Raw genomic sequence first — 17740 nt, 5'->3', positions numbered from 1 at the left:
AAATCCTAGGGTAATCTGCCCACTGATTTGGTACTTTTATCATATTAATTTTTCTTGTTGTTGAAAATTATAAATCCCAAGGCTACAAAAAAATATGTGGGGCGCCTGGATGGCTCAGTGGGTTAAGTCTCTGCCTTTGGCTTGGGTCATGATTCAGGGTTCCGGGGTGGAGTCCCACATTGGGCTCTCTGCTCAGCAGGGAGCCTGCTCCCCCCCACCCCGCCGCATACCTGCCTTTCTGCCTACTTGTGATCTCTATCAAATAAATAAATAACATTTTAAAAAATATGTCTTCAACTTTTCAGTTCAGTGCCACAGACTTATAGCTAAGGAATTATCTGTTTCATGTAGTATACAATTATGTAGCTGCAGAGCTGCAATCCTCAGGAATCATGAATTTATTTAGTAAGTTTATTCACACAAGGCTTTTAAAAAACATAAATAATTTCTCACCACTTTTTCCTTTCAAAAACAGATCAAGGATTTCTACTTGAGATATCACACTCTCTGCTTTTGAAGCTGGCCTGTTTTTCTTGAGTTTCCCTTGCCAGAATTTGGTTCTTAAATAATTTTTTTAAATGAAAGAGATCTTTCTGTGTCTAACTCAGTAATAAACAAATAGATCCTTAAATGTTATCAGACGGGGGACATCATTGCTAATCTAATGGATGACCACGAATATTCTGCTATCATCTTTCCTATATTACTAGTGTCTCCTGAGAAACTGATGTTAATAAGGGTCCAGACATTAGGGGGCTGGGGTGGAGAGTTCTGTGGCTTTGTCATATCTGTGGAGTTTGCCCCACTTAGCACATATCAGTGTCTAAATGCCTACTCTCCAGAAGTGTGGCTGCAGCAGGAAGTGAAATATCTTTGCATCTGTTCAATATATAAACGAAGCATGCACATCTGGCAATTAAACACCCTTTTCCTGGTGAATCCTGGAAAACAGCATAATTACACTCCGAAGCAAATAACTCAGGGCTAAGACTGTTCCGTTGTTAAGAATACCAGGCAGTATTAGTCAAAGTTGCAACTCTTTTCTATCTCTTTGAGCTTTTAATCTCCACTGCCATCCATAATACCTGAGATAGCCTGGACTGGTACCTGGATGAGACACGGTCCCAGGAACGACCAATGGAGAAAGGAAATGAAAGCTACCGTGAAGCGTACCACTAAGTGTTATTGAACAATAACCTTGTGTCTTAAAAGAAAGTCAAGAAAATGCAAACTGCCCATTTTCTTCGTTAATCTCTCTCGGGTGACTCGGACATGCCGTGTCTTTCGTCTTTGGCACCACTGGTTCTAGTGTTTTCTCTGGCCTACTGCATTCCACCCCATCCGGTCTTGCAGAGGGGAAGCCCCTGCTCTCCTGAAAAGCGGGACAGGACAGGAGGTGCCAGTGGGCTGGTGTGGCAGTTTGCCTGTTGATTACAGTCCTTGCAATATGCTAGCGCTGTGGGACTGTGGGCTGCGCCCGGTCAGCAGTGCCGGGTCTGCCCCGACCGCACCAGGTTTGCAGACAGAAAAAGAGGCACTGAGACTGTGGGCTGGGGGCGGGGGCCTCCCAGCGTCTGTTCACACCGCCTGCCAAGTGAAGTCCGCCCCTGAGCGTGCTTTCTTACACGCCAGTCCCTGGATACAATCTCGTCTTCCGAAACCCGCCGCAGCTGGGGCGCACGGCCCCGGCGCCCGCCTCGCCCACCCTACAATCTAAGCGTGTGTTTTAATAAATCTTAAAAACCGGAGAGTACACAGTGGGGACGCGGGGCGGGGGCTTGTTTTCGTGTCCAGGCTCGCTGCTCAGGGCGCACGAATTAGGCCCGGGCTGCGGAGTGAAACCCTTTTCCCGCCGCAGGGAGCTCGCGGTAGCGCGCGGTTAGGGGAGGTGAACGATGATGGGGGCGCTGCGGGAGACTGGAGCTTCTGGCGTCCGGGGCCCAGGCGGCCAGCCAGGAGGCGGAGGCCGGCAGCCCGAGCCCGGGCGGAGGCCTGGCAGGTGCCCCCCGGCGCGGAGGCTGATTGGCAGGTGCGGGAGTGGGTGGGGAAGGCGGGGGCTGGGCCTGGCGCTGCGGGAGGCTGCGGCCCCGCCTCCCCGCCCCCGCAGCGGGACTATCTGGTCCCGGCAGCAGCGATGTCCCCCGGCAGGAATGTCCCTCCTCAGATAATGTTATTTATATCTCTGGGCGGGTCCGCGGCTCGGCAGCACCAGGCGCCCGGCGGCCGCTGTGCTAGGAGTCCCGTGCTGCCCTCTTCCCCCTGCGCCGCCGCCGCCCCCGGGCTCGGGGTGGCCGCCGCTACAGCCCCAGCGCAGGTGAGTCCCGGAGGGCCCAGCGGCCGGCGGGGGCTGGGTGCGGGTGCGCGAGGCTGGGGCGCGCGGCGCCAGCGCGGAAGAGGCTCTGGGCCCAGGGGGCGCGTGACGTGGGTGGCCCAGGGGGTCGGGTGGGGGATCAGCCCTGGGTGCGGGGCGTGGGGCCCGGGAGGCCCTGGCGGCTGCGGCAGCGAACACCCTGGGGCGCGGGAATCCGCGTGGGCTTCGGAGGCACTTGGGGATTCGGGCGCTTTGCTTTAGAGAGCCGGATCTTGGAGCGTAGCCCCGGGGCTCCGGGAGGGCGGGGGTGGGAGGGCGGTGCGCGTTCAAGTCCCGGGCCACCTCCTCCAAGACCCCGGCGTGGGGCAAAGGGGATTCTGCCTCCAGTGTGTCGGACCGTCGCGCTGCCCTCTCTGCCTCCTGCCGCCGGGCTTCTCACCCCGGGGCCGCTCAAATTTTCTTCTGGGGAACTTGTCCGCGCGCTCCCCCAGCAGCCTAGCGCCCAGGCAGGGAGGACAGGACAGGTCAGCGAAGGGGCCTGATCCCCGGACGCTGTGAACGACGCGGAGAGTGTGGCTAGGTGCAGACCCAAGGAGGAAAGAACAGAATGCCCGAGGCATACTCCAAGGACCTCCTGCCCTCCTCTTCCAAAGAGTTCTCCAAGCTGCTACGGTCCATTTTACTCTTACCTGCCTCACCAATTCCTCTTTCTCCAACAACTTGGCCTTGAGAAATAGCAGAAAGTGGAAGAAACAACAGCTTTAAAACCATCCCCAACTCCCACCAAGTCGCCCAGACTTCCCCAGGATGGGGAAGTCGCTGTGGGCTTGAGTACTGTTTCCGTGACAACGAGCCCCAGGTGGGGCCTTGATTTATAGCCTATTAATATCCAAACCACTGTTTTCAGTGAGCAATTAGAGGGGCCAGAAGTTGATGATAATGCGCTAAACTGGCTGAAGGGTAATGAATACCCACTTTTTAGAAAAAAAATTTTAGATGCATGGGGGGGCGAGATAGTGACAGTATTTTTGTACCCATGACTCCTGTGAAGAACCTAGGCTGTCACCTCCACGTAGGAGGTAGCAATGCAAAATTCACAGCCTTCAGGTAGTCTTGTTCTATCCTTAAGTTTCTAGGGAAAATGACTCAGGTGGTTCCTGAATGAGAGGAGTCTGCATATCAAAATTTTTAGGCATCTCTCTGCTGTCCACTAACCTATCCTTAGCTTCACAGATGGCTCTGAATTTTATTCTAGAATTCCCTCTTTGACCACCCTATGATCCAGGGCAGGTTATTTCTTATGCCAGGGTCAGACTTTTACTCTTCTGCTAGGAGCCCTGGGTTCCAAAAAGTCTTTGAAAGCTTTTTTTTTTTTTTTATTGTAAGTGCAAATTATTTAAGTGTACACAGTGCCCAGCACCCAGTACAGCTAGGTTTGTACTTGCTGGAGGCTTTGGGCTGGTTAAGAAAAGGAATGCTGGGCTCACATTGAAGAAGAGCCTACAGCCTTGAAACCAACTGACTCCTCACAGGGGGATCATTTATACTGAACTTTATCAAACTGTAGAGTAAAGCACAGCTGAAAACCATAAGCCATACATTATGAAAACATGGCTTTTAGACCCTTTAGCTGTTGCTCTTAGCTTCATTAGTGGCCCAGTCACAAAGATTGGGGATGAGCCAGAGCTGTTAATCCTAAATTCTCAGAAGACTCAGAGTCCGCTCGTGGAATTGAAAGCACCCAAAAACTCCCAGGCATCCAGGACGTGTCTTGTAGCACAGGCATATCGAGTTTTCCTGAGTGGCTTGTCCATCTGAGAGCTGGGATACCACCTTTTCCTCTGGTTGTTGCTTCTTCGAAGGGTTCTGAAGGTGCCCTCTGGCCAAACACCTACTAAGTGATTACCTTTGGGGTGTGTAAAGGTAAGGCAGTAGGTGCGCTCCCATGTGGGATCATATCTGACAAACTACAAATGACTATTTGAAATGAAAGTTTTGAGCTGAAGTCAAAATCTGACAGTTCTGCCACAATTCTGGAAACAGACTGTTTGGGTAAATAAAAGTAATAATAGCTTTCATTTTCCCCCCATCTTTAATGTACTGGTGCCTGGCTGGTTGTGGACACTCAGTTAATCTTTGTTGAATGAATGAGAGAATGAACAAATGAATGCTCAGCAGTGCTTTTTTGTTTTGGAGGCTTTTCTTAATCCTATTGTCACAGTAACCCTGCAAGGTAGTTCATAACCAGCATTTTACAAGTCTGGAAACAGACTCAAGGAAATTAAATAATTTGCCTCCCATCATACATCTGATGAGAGGTGGGGCCTGGATTCAAACTCAGCCATTAAGTGCCTACCCACTTTTTAAGGTTAGTCATGGAGCAGGGAATAGAAGAGTACAAGTTTGAGAGGTTTGGTTATAGGATGGTCTGTTAGCTTCACAGTCTTTCACTCCCAAAACCTTGGGTTATAATTCTGCATCAGAGAAGCTTTAAAAAAATATTGCCTGAAGATGGTATTGACCACTTCTTTGCTCAGAGGTGTTTAGCCTGGCCCATTACGTTCAGGTCATTGTTTCAAGGACAGAACTGTAATTTTGGCAGTAGTCAAAGCATGGATTTTTTTTTAAAACAGATTTTCCTTTCAGTCATGGAAGTGGCCAGGAGGGCTTGATGATGCATGGGGACAGTGTGATAGGACAGAGGATGACTATAAAAAATTAACGAGGCAAATGCTATTGGAGTGGGAAGGGACCTTGGAGGTCACAGAGTCCAGCTTCTGTTTGTGGGGCTGCTTGCCTAAAGGGGAGACCTAACTGCAGTTTACCTGGTCATCTCTGTACAGACATGGCACGTGCCTTCCATGTTTCTTATCATTCTTGCCCATGTCATTGCCTGTCTTTCTCTCAAGACCAATTTTGGGTTTACTTCCTGAAGTTGTGCCTAACCAAACCAATGAAGTTTTCTTTCCTTTGAGGGAGATTGCGAGAGGATGTATTTTAATCTTAGTACAATCTTAAAAAAAAAACAAGCAGGTTTTGGAGACAGGCAGGTGAGAAGACATCAGTGAGCATTAAACTGTAAACTGTTCTATAACTTTCCCATTGCTTGTTAGGCACACAGATGTATACATTTTTATCCAATAGGTATGTATATTACTATCTTGACTTAAAATAATTATGTAACATTTCTGGGGCTGTGGGGAAAGAAAGGACTTGGGGAATTATTGGGACTGTCAGATACCTGTTTTAATCTAAACCCAATTACCATATTGCTCTTGAAGTGTGTTATTTCAGATTTTAAAAGCAAATGCAAAATTATACTCTCTGTATAAGACTTGAAAGTGTAGGAAACATGACCAGCAGGAGGTGGTCATAAAGTGACATAAAATACATTTCTTCATTATCCATAATGTTTTTTCAAAACCTCAGACTTGCTGATTGACGTTTATCAATTGACCTGGGAGGATTAGGAATGAAAATAACTGTCATGTGGGCAGATGAGACATTTGATTTTATGATGAGGACTGGCAGGGACCGTTCATAGATACTGGGTTCTGAAACTGTATGGATATTACTAGTCAGAAATTGCTGGGCAAAGAAGTATTTTATCTTAAAAGTAGTTTGTATTGACCCAGTTGTCTTTATAGACAGGTCTTTGCTTACTGTATTTCAGATAAGAAATCTGGGGAGGAGGAATAAATGCAGAGGTCTGTGGACCCGAATCACCATGTAGCATCTGCTGGGTTTTCACAAGGATGCTGCTTTTTTCTGCCAACCCCAAGAGGTGAAGGTCACCTGGTTTTGGAGATAGAGATGATGATGTGGGAAGGCGTATGAGGCAGTCAGAATTCACTGTCAGATCTGGCTGTAGTCACTGAATTGTCAACTCCCCTTGGTAAATATTTAGAAAATGTCATAGCATGTTTCCCTTTGTTGCTGTGCTTATTTCTTAATTCAGAGCCAAGCAATCCACGTTCTGCCATTTTCAGCCAGCTTTAGCTGAATATCAAACCACCAGGGGATCCCCAGCTTTACAGCTCACACAGTTTTAGAGGCGGTCATAGACAGAAAATGCTTCCTCAGTGGAGATTGCTGGCTAGCTTATAACATTCCCAGACCACCTTTCATTTTTCTCTTTCCTTCTCCTGGTGGCAGGAAATCTTGCAAAGCCGTCGTCTTCCTACCTCAACGAGGCCTTCTCAGGCTTTGCTATAATGTTTAATTTCTATGCCATACCTGCGCAGAGCTGGACAAGGGTATAATTACAAGGGCAATTAAAACCCATATATCATGTTCCCAATGGGGCAAAAGTGGGGCTTCCTTTCTTCCTTTCATGTGAATGCTGTAAATTTAGCAAATGAAAAGGTACAGAGCTAGGAAAAAATAGGCTTTTCATTGAACTGGGCTCAGATCATCCAGGATAGTTATGAAAAGAATAACAGGGCACCTTGGCAGCTAAAGAACAATAATTGCTTTGAATTATAGTCAATTCAAGAGTTTCTACCATCGTGAAGAGGAACAGAATCTTAAATAATCCTGAAAATGAATAAGTTGAAAATCATTTCCATTTGTATTAGGGTGTGCCTCATTTGAGAATTCATAGCACTTCCAATAAAACGAAGCACACCTTAAAGGTATAACTTATGAAGCCTGGAGAGAGGTCCCTAGCTTCATTCTGTCGCTCTACTTAGTTCCTGCCTGATTCTGGAAGCCCCGAGGAGTGGTCAGTCAGTGGCATCTCCTAGTGTATTTCCTCAGGAGTAGAAAAGTTAAAGAAGCCCCTTTGTAATATTGCCTCCAAGCCGTAAGTCAGAGAAGGGGCTGGAAAGGCCTGAGAGAGCCATTTGAGAAATATTGAGAGAGAGCAAGCATTGGGCACCTACTGTGTGCATTACACCATTCTATGCTAAGGACATGAAAAGGGATCAGATGGAGACACCCTGGTCTGGTGGGGAAAGATTCTTGCAAATAAGCAGTGATTCAACAGGGCACCTGAGAGAACACCAACAGGAGGTTGGGGAGCGCCTAGGGTTTCTCTAACAGAACTAGGGAGAATGCGTGGGGGTGGGGGCTGAGGCACATCTCCACAGATGTGCAATAAAGGTTGGTGGAATTGGGGAATGGCGGAGCAGTTCTGTGTGGCTAGAATGTAGAGCAAGGCCCAGGAATGCGCCAAAATACGACAATGAAAACCATTGAAGGTTCAAGCTGAAAATCTGAAAAGGTTTTTGAGCAGGCGAGGGACCAGATCAGATCATTGTTCAGACAGAGCTCACCAGTGGCAGGCAAGGGAAGGTGAACTAGAGATTAGCAGCACAGGACGACGATCACACAGATGATGGATTGACCACTCAGCCTTCAGGATGCCTGTGTGTATGCATCATCTTCTTTTACAGGGACCACGTGAAGAAGCTCTGCAATAGACAAAATGGGATTAGAAACAAACAGTGCTTTGCCCAAAGCTCCCTCTCGTAGTTTATGGCAGAACCTGACTTCAACCCAATTTCCTAGTTCCAGGGCTGGGGCTTTGTCCAGATCGTCTCCTCAATGGAGCAATTGAATATTCTGGGCCTTCTGGTTGAGACAGTGATTGCTTTCTTTCTTCAGAACTTTCAGTCTCAGTTCATTGGCCAGATGGAGGAGAAACTTGTTACGGTATTTACTATTTAAAATCTCAAGAGTAGCCTCCCAGCATGTACACAGATGATGTCCCAAAGTAGGAATTAATGTCAAGTGTGCATTGGATTCCCAGCATACTGTAGATAAAGGATAGGTTTACGTACCTGCTGACTGATGTGTTGGCTTTTTCACTCCTTTACCACAAATTTACTGGGCATTATTATGCTTATGCCTCATTTTGGACTTTGAAAACCTCTTTTTGTCCAGTATTTAGGTGTTTTGATTTGTACTTCAATCTTCAACAAATATTTATTGAGCTTTCATTTATTTACCAGATGTCCCTAGGTCCAGGGGCTAGAGGAGTGAAAATGGCAAAAAACAAAAACAAAAACAAAAAACTTTGATGTCATGGAGCATGCATACTACTTGGGTGAGACAGGAATAAATAATAACAAACAGAAGACTATATGTTATGATTTGCGGTAAAGAAAAAGCAGTGTGAAGAGAGAAAGAGGCAATTCTACTATTTGAGGCAGCGTGGTGGGGAAAGGCCTCTCTGATGAGGTTTTAGTTGAGCAGAGAGCCAAACCAAGTGAGGGAGGGGAATGGGTGTATTTGGGAGAAGAGATTCAGACTGAGGGTGAGGCCCCTGATGTGGGGTCACTGCTATGTCCAAGGAGTGGGCAGGAAGCCAGCCTGACCAGAGAGGAGGGACAGAGGGTGAGTGCAGGCTGTGACACTGGAGAGGAAATGGGGTCTGGATCATGCAGGCTTTGCAGCCATGCAAGTCTTTGGGTTTTAGCCATGCAATAGGAAGCCACCAGAAGCTGTGGTCAGAGGAGCGATTTGTTCAGATTTGTGTATTAGGAAGATCTTTCCAGCTGTCCTGTGGAAGACCGACTATAGGGAACAAGCGTAAAATGAAAAGTGTAGGGAAACAAAGTAGAATGAAAGCTGCTGTAGCGGTCCAGGTTAGAGATGATGGCCCCATATGATGGTGGTGGGGTGGGAAACGCAGCAGGCGTCTGGATAGAGTTGAACGTAGAGTTCATGGGATTTGGGGATAGAGGATGAGAGAAAAGGAATTAAGTTGAGGATGACTCAGTTGGTTTTGGCCTGAGCAACTTTAAGAATGAAAAAGCCATTTACCGAGACAGGATATATCTTGTCAAATGTACTGTGGGCTATTCTTTTTTTAATTTTTGTTGTTACCAAGGAGTTGATTTTGAATAGATTCAGGCAGACTTTTCATTGAAGTACACCTGAAAGAGGCTGTTTTATGGTGGGTGACTCAGGACATCTGTTTGTTTTGCAGTAGAGACTTAGATGTGCAGTTAGTTCTGAATACTTTATACTGTTACTTTTAGGGCATTCTCATAACATCTCTACTATATGATAGAGATCAAGACATAATACAAACAGGATTGAAATGTATTTTACTTTATAAATAGAAATGTTTTGAATGTGTTCTTTACAGTCTAAACATCTTTTAATACTTTCTGGTTGCTGTATTTTTAAAAATTTATATATATATATTTCTTTAAGATTTTATTTATTTATTTGATAGAGAGAGATCATAGGTAGGCAGAGAGGCAGACAGAGAGAGAGAGGGGGAAACAGGCTCCCTGCTGAGCAGAGAGCCCAATGCAGGGCTTGATCCCAAGACCCTGAGACCATGACCTGAGCCAAAAGCAGAGGCTTAACCCTCTGAGCCACCAGGTGCCTCTGGTTGCTGTATTTTTAAAAAAAACTTCTTTGATTATAAAATGAATTTGTGCACATGATTAAAAAGTGTATCCACATCGTACAAGGGTATATGATGAAAACTAAGATTCCGCCTTCCCCTACCTCCAGTTCTACTCCTAGGATGTTACCAATGTCAACAGTTTCCTTTACATCTTTCGAGAAAAATTCATTGCATATATAAGCATATGGCCATATTTTAAAGTCCTAGTTTAACCTACTAAAAGCACATGTTTGGTTTCGCTTTTCATGACTTAGTAGCACTCAGGCCTGGAGTCCAGCTTTCTATCAATTAGGGGTCTCCCTCTTCCAAGCCACCTTGTACTCGGTGTTTGTCCTGTACTACTTCTTCTCAAAAAGCTCCAGTGGTTCCCCTCTGGATAGAGGTAGAAATCCAAACTTACAAAGTTGACTTTTAAGAGCCATTGTAATATAGCTCCAATCTCTTTTTCTATTGTTATCTCTTACCAATTCCCATCACAAGCCTTTTGTTTGAGCCAGGTTTGTCTACCTGTACTCATTCAGTCCTGAACATTTCTCCCAGATTTGGAGAGGTTTCCATCAGTCTTCCTGGAACATTCCAGCCCCTAGTGATCTCTCCTTTCTACAGATTTGTTAAAGGGCCAGTTACATAATCATAGACTTCATTTATTATTATGTGTGCTTTGACAGTCGTCCCCTAACAGGGTGGTGCTGGTGCACAGGGATTATATTAATTAAAAATTCTCAGATGATGGCTGCCAACAAAGTTACCTTCTTAGTGGGTTACATAGGTGTCCATTCCCAAGGAATGGTAAATGGACTCTGCTCCCTTGGTTGTAGGACTTTCTAAGGGGCCTGGTCTCATACTCTTGTCCCCTCTTCAGATGGCGTTGCATCTCAGTGTCAGAACCAAGGTGTTTTCATTTGCTTCTAAATGACAAAGTATAGTTATTTAATGGACATGGCAACGGTGTGTTTTTTAAAAAATGTATAATGAAATTTACCCCTTTAACTATCTGTAAGTATTCAGTTCAGCAGACCAAGTACATGTACAGTGCTGTGTAGCCACCATCACCATCCATCTGTAGAACTTTTGTCATCTTCTAAAGCTCTAACTCTGTCCCCATTGAACACTAACTCCCTTCACCGCCCCGGCACCTGGCGACCCCCATGTCATTTTCTTCCTCTGTGAATTTGACTACTCTACGTATCTCATATAAATGGACTCATATAGTATTTGTCCTTTTGTGTCTGGCTTACTTCAGCCAGCATAATGTTTTCAGGATTCATCCATGTTGCAGGATATGTCAGAATTTCCTCTTTAAGGCTGAATAATATTCCATTGTATGTATCGTTTGCATTTGGTTCATCCATTCATCCACCTATAGGCACTCAAGTCACTTTGTCCCTTAGCTATTACGAACAATGGTGCTATGAACATGGATATACACCTATCTCTTTGATACCTTGCTTTCAGTTTTTCTGGGTGTATACTCAGAACTGTAGACTCCACAGTTTATTGCTGGATCATATGGTAATTCTATTTTTAGTTTTTGAGGAACCAAACCGCACCATTTTAATATCTCTCCCTGGTCCCCAAAGGGAAGGGCAAAATTTATTAGCATCCTCACCTTTGGAACCCAACTGAACTTGAGAATTGTTTATTCGAGAACACTGTCTTTGGAGGATAGTTTGTCATCAAAGTTCTTGCATTTGTCCGTATGTTACTTTGCCTGTTTTTAAAACCGTAGACTTTTAGAGGACAGGCAGGAGATGTTTAATTTGCTTTGTAAAATGTGTAACCCAAACTCAGGTGGGGAAGGTTGTAAATATTATGAGATGATGTATTTCAACCAAAATATCTCCTTGAGCTGGATGACAGTCTGGGTTGCTTCCAGCTCCTTTTCTCTTGCTGTTTGCCCTTGGGCAAAGAGCTTCCTCTTTCTCTAACGTTTTTTTTCAGGGATCTTTGTGTGTGTATAATGGCACCTTCATATTTATTATTATCCTTAATAATAGATAGAACTATTTGCAGAGTTCCTTGTAATGCCCAAGTGTTGTCTCCTCTTCATATCCTTGCCTGACAGCTCCTCTCCCCAGGCCCTGGAGTAAGACAAGGGGCTTCCTCCTGCATGGTTTTTGCAGCACCTTTCTCGTTCCTCTCTTATAGGATGGATCACCTTGTTTTGAAATTGTCATCTTGCCTTCTACATCACTAGACTATGCTTCTTGTGATGGAGAGCTTGGTTCCTTTTTTTTTTTTTTTTTTTAAATTCCCAGCACCTAGAATCATGTTTGGTACACAGAAGGGAGAAGCTCAAAAATAACTAATGATTTAAAAAATTAAAGCTATTGATTACAAAAATATATAACGTTTGAAATTATATATAATTGAGATATATCATGGAAATAAATATTATAATGAGTTATAATAATAAGTCAAAATTTATAAGTCTCTAATAGATATGCTGAGAGCTTTTATATGTATTTGTCATTTCTGTTGTTATCCTAATTTTTTTTAATTAAAAATTTTATTTATTTATTTGACTGGGAGAGAGAGAGAAAGACAGTGAGGGAGGAAGTACAAGCAGGGAGAGTGGGAGAGAGAGAAGCAGGTTTCCCACTGAGCAAGGAGCCCGACCCGAGCTTGATCCCAGGATCCTGGGATCATGACCTGAGCCGAAAGCAGAGGCTTAACCCACTGAGCCACCCAGGAGCCCCTGTTGTTATCCTAATTTAACAGATGAAATATATCAGGCTTAAAGAAGTTTATTTACCCAGAATTATACACTGAGAAGATCAAAACTGGACTTGAATCCTGATGTATTTATTCTAGAGTGCTTGCTTAGAATTGCTGTACCCACCATATTTGGGAGGAGGTCAATATTCTATGGGTCTTAATTCCAGGAGTTTCTTTTTTTTCTTTTATCTTGCATCTTTAATGGTCTAAAGTTAAAGAGGTGATTAGTTGTTTTCCTCTATATGTTGCTTTATATTTGCAATGATTTAACCTAATAGGCTTCAATCCCCTTATTAGCTTTTAATAATTAATATCTGAATCCTATTTCAGACATAGTTCTTTGACATCTGAGGATGAAGATGCTAATTAGTACTGTACAATATACTGACTGTCATAAGGCAGCTCTCCATAGCTGTGCTAAAATTGCTATAAAGAGGTCTGATACTGTCAAATGAGGTAGACTCCTTCCAGACCCAGGTCCCACGTTCTCTGCAATATTTGACTTGTTAACCACTCTTGCTTAGAAAGTAAGCCCTCCCTTGGCTCCTGGGATTAAGGCTCTCCTTTTCCTCCTCCCAGCTTGCGTACACTTCAGACTGGCTTGCCTTCTCTTTCCTTTCTTTTTGGTTCCTTCTTCTCTACCAGCTTTTCATTGTTGGGGTTGCCAGTGAGACTGAATCCTCATCTCTAGCCCCAGTCTCCCCCTTCAGCTCCGGATCTACTTTGTAGCAGTTGGCTAGCTGTCTTCATTTGATTGTCACAAGATGTCTCAAACTTCTTATGTAACAATAGGATCTCTCTGCTCCCTCCTTCACCCTCAAACCTGCTCCTATACCTGTTTTCATAGCTGGGTTCCTTTTGTTGCCATCATCCCAGGTACGAACCCCAGGAACTATTTTGTGTTTTCTTCTTTTCGCACTTCTGCATCTAGTTGGCTGCATGTTCATTTTTCCTCCAAAAATTTCAGACTAGTTTCTTTCAATTTTCACTATCGCATGTTTGAATAATTGGCCTTTAGTCTCTTTCTATCCCATCTTACACCCTGATCTCACCCTGGTCTCACAATTACTTTTAAAAACATGAATGTGAGTCATTCCACTCCTTTAAAACCCTCAGTGGTTCCCCATGGCCCCAAAATAAAGTTTAAACAGGCAGGCAGTCTGTTCCAACATCCCTCCTGGCTTCATTCCCTTTGTATTTACTTTACATCAGATGCTTGTGACTGTGTCAGCTCAGGGTGTGTTTTCACCTCCATGACTTTGCTTCTCTGTGTTCTAGGCCTGCAGTGTCTTTCTCCCTTTCCGTAGCTGTGAATTCTCACACATGTATCTCAAATAAAACCCCTCTGATGCTTCCCCTTGTTCCCTACTGCAAGAAGAAACCCACTCTCTCCTGCAAGCCCTTAAGCTGTCCCTTTTCACATCATACCTGGCTAGACTGGTCATGTATGGGTCTGACTCTCCTCTAGATTATGGGTTCCTTGAAGAAGGAACATTTGTCTGGTGTCTGTGTGAATACTGGTGCCTAATAGCCTCTGGTTCATGTGCAGTGCTCAAGAAACGTGGATTGAATTGAGTGACAGGACAAGTTTCAGGAATGTTCAGGGCTGAGAACAATCCCCGAAATGGTGATCTATATAGTAGGTTATGGAGAAGGGTTAACGGAAGACACTCAGTAGTGATGGCATAGGGGTAAGGAGTGAAGAGGAATGTTTTAGACCTGGGTGGAGGCTGTCTTCCCACCTCTGTATTCTCCAATTACTTTCCACTTATCGGACACAAAAGTAACAGCTGATTTTTAACTTACATCATCAGAATATGTCTATTGCTAGAAAAATTTATTCTTCCAGAATACAGTCACTCCCACCTCATTTTTCAGTGAATGTTTGAGGCTGACCCTCAGAATGCAGTTATGAAAGGCTCTTTGAGTGGGTGGTTTAGACTGATATACACAAGTTTTGTTTTATAATGGTGAAGAGTTAAGAAAAACATTTCAGAAAAAAGACTAAAAGTTCCCATATAGAGTTGTTTTTTTTTTCTAGGTGCATGTAACTTTTGTTTGTTTGTTATCATTAAGGTAAATCAGAGTAGAAACTACCTTGTAAAATATTACAGCACTATTAGTTGTTTGTTCTGCCCTCATTTTTGTCTTACCCGGACAAAAAGTGAGTTTCGCCCAATTGCCAGACTCACCAGAATACTGCTTGCTCAGGCCTTTGAGAGCATTTTTGTTTCTTTTAACAAAACTCTCTGTCATGGACACACTCCCACTACAATCCAACTGCTCTCTTCTACTGTGTTCTATGCCCAGCAATTGGTAGGAGATGGGTTTTCATTTCCAAGGGCAGTGAGTGCAGCTGCTAGGCTTTAGTAAAATTTTAGGTGGGTCTGAGATGAAGTGATGAATGGAAGGCCCTCAAAAGGTCTTAGGAAGATTTATCTAGGATAACGAAGGGCAAAGGACAAATTAGGCCTTGTGCGGAGGACCTGAAGGTAGAGAGACAAAGGAAGGGACACAGCCAAGACAAGTGAAGGCCCTAGTGAGTTCTAAGGGGCGCGGTGACGCCAGTAGCAAGCAAACAACAGTCAGCAAACTCGACCCAGAGGTGACAGTGAGAGTGGAGTCAACTAGTAGCCTCTTCTAGAAGCTCTAGGATGGCACAAATGCTGGTGATCGTTATCCCATATCATGGCTTACTATGTGCCATAGCAAAAATTACCAGCAGGCCAACTACTGGTTAGTAGCCCTGCTTTACACTTTTTGAATGAACCATCCTTTTCATTTTGGGGGATGGTTTACTTTGTACTATTTTCTCAATACTCGGGTCTTGGTTTTGCACATTCAAAATCTAGGCTACTGCCTGTAGGGTTGGTGGGTCAGGCTCCGCCTGTCTCTGCAAGGTGCTATGTGCATTCTGTATGTGCCCTCTGCAGCCGTTGAGAAATCTTGTTGCCCAGACATCAGAAGAATGGAAGGTGTTTACAGTCATGGAGAGTGAGAGTCTATGGCAGAACCAAAATGAGCTGCTCGGGAGGAGGAAGTCCATGCACTCTGCAAAACAGAGACCCATACTTGTGAGGACAAATGAGGTTGTTTGCATTCAAAGCTGTGTGAAGTCACTTTGCCCAGGAGACTGGAAAAATACTCGCTAAGCGGGTTGCTAGATGAGCTGGGTGGGTGCGTGGTAGAGCAGGTAACTCAGTACCGTGCCCTCAATGTAGCAACTCCATCAGCAGCCTCGGTTTAACTTCTCTCTCTGCTTCTGACCCAGAAAACGCTCAGAAAATGACTGCAGTGAAATGCATCTTCAAGGTGAAGCTGGCGGTCCAGATGGGGGAGGGGTGTGGAGTCCATCCCAGGGGTTCAATACTTACTTCCTAAGTGTGCTGGGAGTGAGCTTTGTTTATGCTCTGACCCAGAGGAAGTCACTTTACATCTCACCCTGTTTCCACCAGCAGAGTGCCTTCTGCTTGTTTTGCATAAGCCTTGTGCGCACTCGGCTCTGCAGAAGAGGCACGAATGAACTGGGAACTATAAAACTCCTGGCATCATAATTCTTTGCAAACAGCAGAGTCTAGTGAGCAGTGGCTTTGGTCGGCAAATGCTCATTATAGTCTATATTTGGTTTCTCTGCCTATAAAATGGTGGGAATGCTTTCTCATTGGAATGTGAAGGAGGTCAAAGCAAAATAGTGTATGTATTTTCCTTTGTTAAAACCTGATGCTTAAAGCATCAAAACATCTCAGAGAGAGATGTTCTATAGATAAAGTGTACTGAGAAGACCTTGCACACATCATCTAATAACCTCGAGATCGTCTCCAAAGAGTGCCTGATTAAACACTCCTGTTGTACCAGTAAGGGAGATCTGCAGAGGGGAGATGATTTGCCTGAGGTTGTGAAATTAGTTAACATGGGACTATAACGAGAGCCCAGGTCTCTCGGTCCGTGGCCCAGTCCTTCCTCCCTCCCTGCCTATCCCCTCCTCCTCCTCCTTCTTCTCCAGCAGATTTTATTTTAAAGATTTTATTTATTTATTTTTTGTCAAAGAGAGAGAGACAACTCTAGCAGGCAGAGTGGCAGGCAGAGGTAGAGAGAGAAGCAGGCTCCCGACTGAGCAGGGAGACTGATGCGGGGCTAGATCCCAGGACCCTGGGATCATGGCCTGAGCTGAAGGCAGCCACTTAACCCAGGTGTCCCCTCCAGCAGATTTTAAAAACTGGCTTAAATAATTTTAACATGAACCCATACTCATGGTAAAAATTACTCAAACAGTACAGAAGTGTGTAAATGACTTTCCTAGACCCATTACTGGAGGTACCACTGTTAACAGTTCCTCATATATCTTTCTAGAAAGTCTCTAGGCACATACAAACATACACACATAGATATAGGTACGTAAGTTTGTAGGTGTATGTATATGCGTGTGGATGTACATGTGTATGTGTAACATACCCACACACGCATATGTGCGTGTGTGTGTGTGTTACAGTAGCTTATATTTCCTATTGTACTGCAACTTGCCCTTTTCACTTAATAATGAAACACTTAGGGCGTCTTTCTACATCAAGACATAGAGATTGATCTTTTTCATTTTTAACAGCTGTGCAGTATCTTACGCTGTTATTTTTCCATGATGACTTTAAGATGTATAAGCAGCACCATGAAGTTTGAATCCTGAGTTCGTGATGTTGACGTAAGAATCTCGGTTTTATGTGAATATCCAAGAAGGGGAATACTTCTGACAAGGTCACGTGGTTTGTAGAGTCTGAGAGCCCGCTTCTGGTTCTTGCTGCTACTTACGGGCCCCACCTGCCGTATACCGGTTGCCATGTTGGGGACTTCAAAGGCCCTAACTCATTTCATTCTCCCAGCAGTCCACTGGGTTAGATGTGATTCCATTTTACCAGTGAGGAGTTTGAGGCTAGTTAAGCTGCCTTTGCTTAAGGTCACATGGTCAAGTAAGTGCCAGACTTCAGATTTGAAGCCGCTTGACCCCGAAGTCTTTTTCTCACTATCTGAAATCTAGGACACGAGGAAGAATGGTTATGGTGGGTTTGAAGCTCAGGGTTTCTCACAGCTTCCAAATGTTGTTGGTTTAGACTTGGCTAAGTGTCCACTTCATACAGAGCGGTGACACAAGGGCCAAGTAGTGGTGGAGCAGAAACAGTGGTGTGGGGAGGGAGGACAAGAGATGGCTGCTCTCTGGGAGGCACTGTTGTCTGTTATGTGCTAGGCTGTGTGGCAAGTACAGAGGAGACTGACTACAACACAGCTATCTGCTCTTGAGAGGCTGTCGGTTCCGCAGTGAGGACAGACACACAAGACTAAGTTAGTGCAAGGTAGAG

At 44.7% G+C, this 17740-nt stretch overlaps 1 protein-coding gene across 2 annotated transcripts in view; it reads left to right on the top strand.

Moving 5' to 3' along the window:
* Positions 1-2114: 2114 nt before the first annotated feature.
* The window catches only part of SPTB (spectrin beta, erythrocytic), a 118749-nt gene continuing 103123 nt past the window's right edge, over positions 2115-17740 (top strand). For both annotated transcript variants that reach the window (XM_046007939.1, XM_046007936.1), the window contains exon 1: positions 2115-2314. The gene's annotated coding sequence lies outside the window, so the exon portion shown is untranslated. The remainder of the gene's footprint in view (positions 2315-17740) is intronic.

Source organism: Meles meles, chromosome 6 (genome assembly GCF_922984935.1).
Source record: "Meles meles chromosome 6, mMelMel3.1 paternal haplotype, whole genome shotgun sequence".
In the NCBI taxonomy this organism is placed as follows: domain Eukaryota; kingdom Metazoa; phylum Chordata; class Mammalia; order Carnivora; family Mustelidae; genus Meles; species Meles meles.
This window is presented reverse-complemented; position numbering and strand designations above follow the sequence as displayed.